Here is a 1,243-nt window from a genome sequence, read left to right as displayed (position 1 = left end):
CTTATCCAACATCCTCAAAGCCAAAGGAGTCTGAGAATTCAGAAATGTTCAAAGCTTAGGGACATAACGTGAGCTTTATATTGTATATTTCTGACTAGTTTCTTATCAGGTCAGTCAGATTTAGCCACCAAATATCTTTTGGCACCAAGCTTTCCATTTAAGAGCCTTCTGGATACATGAACTTTAGTTTGCTATGAAACCATCACCAACAATAAAGACAGTAGAGACGCCATCACCCCTTAAATTTCCTCAGGCTGTTTTATAACCCCTTCGTCCTTTTACCCCTGTTATGGATTGAACTGTGTCCCCAAAAAATATGTGTCATCTCGGCTCGGCCATGATTATGTTGTATGTAATCCCCCTCCCTTTTGTGGTTTCATGTCATTATCATATGTGTTTGTAAATGTTCACCTCTAGGATGTTAATGAGGCAGGATTAGAGGCAGTTATGTTAATGAGGCAAGATACACTCTACAAGTTTAAGTTTATCTTGAGTCAACCTCTTTTGAGATATTAAAGAGATTAAACAAGTGAGCAGAGATCAAAGGGACCTGCCTACCACTTAGAAAGAAGAACTGAGAGCAGAGCACATCCTCTGTACCCAGGGTCCCTAGACCCAGGGAAAGAATGATGCCAAGATACATGGAGATCTCCAAGGAACACTGAGACTGCAGCTGTTGAAAGGAGACAATGACCTTCCTCGAGAGGAAAGCCTTTTCCTAGAGCCAAGCCCCTGAAGTTTAGATTTCTAGCCTCCTAAACTGTAAGAGAATAAATTTCTATTTGTTAAAGCCATCCACTCATGGTATTTCTGTTACAGCAACACTAGATAACTAAGACAGAAAGTAACATGAGATCAGGATTAACTTGGAAGTAATAGGAACAGAATTAATGTTAGAAGCACACAGGCAAGGTCTGCAAACATCCCCCTAAAGTGAAGAGCACATCCCTCCCTTTTTCAGTGTAGGAAAGCTTGCTTTTTCTCTCTCTCTCTTTCTCTTATTCATTCTCTCTTTCTCTCTCTCTCTGTCTCTATCTCTTTGTCTCATTCTCTCATCTTGTCATGCAGACCTCCTCTTGGCCTCCCCAGGACAAGTTCCTCTCAGCCCCTGCCCTGTTCAGGCAAGTGTTACAGCTCTTTGAGCTCCATCAACGAGTGCCCAAGGCACCCCACTCTACCAGCAAGCACCCTACCCAAAGGTGATCAGCCCTCTTATTCCATGGGTCAGCAAGCCCATGGTAGC

Source organism: Orycteropus afer, unplaced genomic scaffold, assembly GCF_000298275.1.
Source record: "Orycteropus afer afer isolate SDZICR_OR568_19922 unplaced genomic scaffold, OryAfe1.0 scaffold00106, whole genome shotgun sequence".
NCBI lineage: Eukaryota > Metazoa > Chordata > Mammalia > Tubulidentata > Orycteropodidae > Orycteropus > Orycteropus afer.
Note: the sequence above shows the minus strand (reverse complement) of the source record.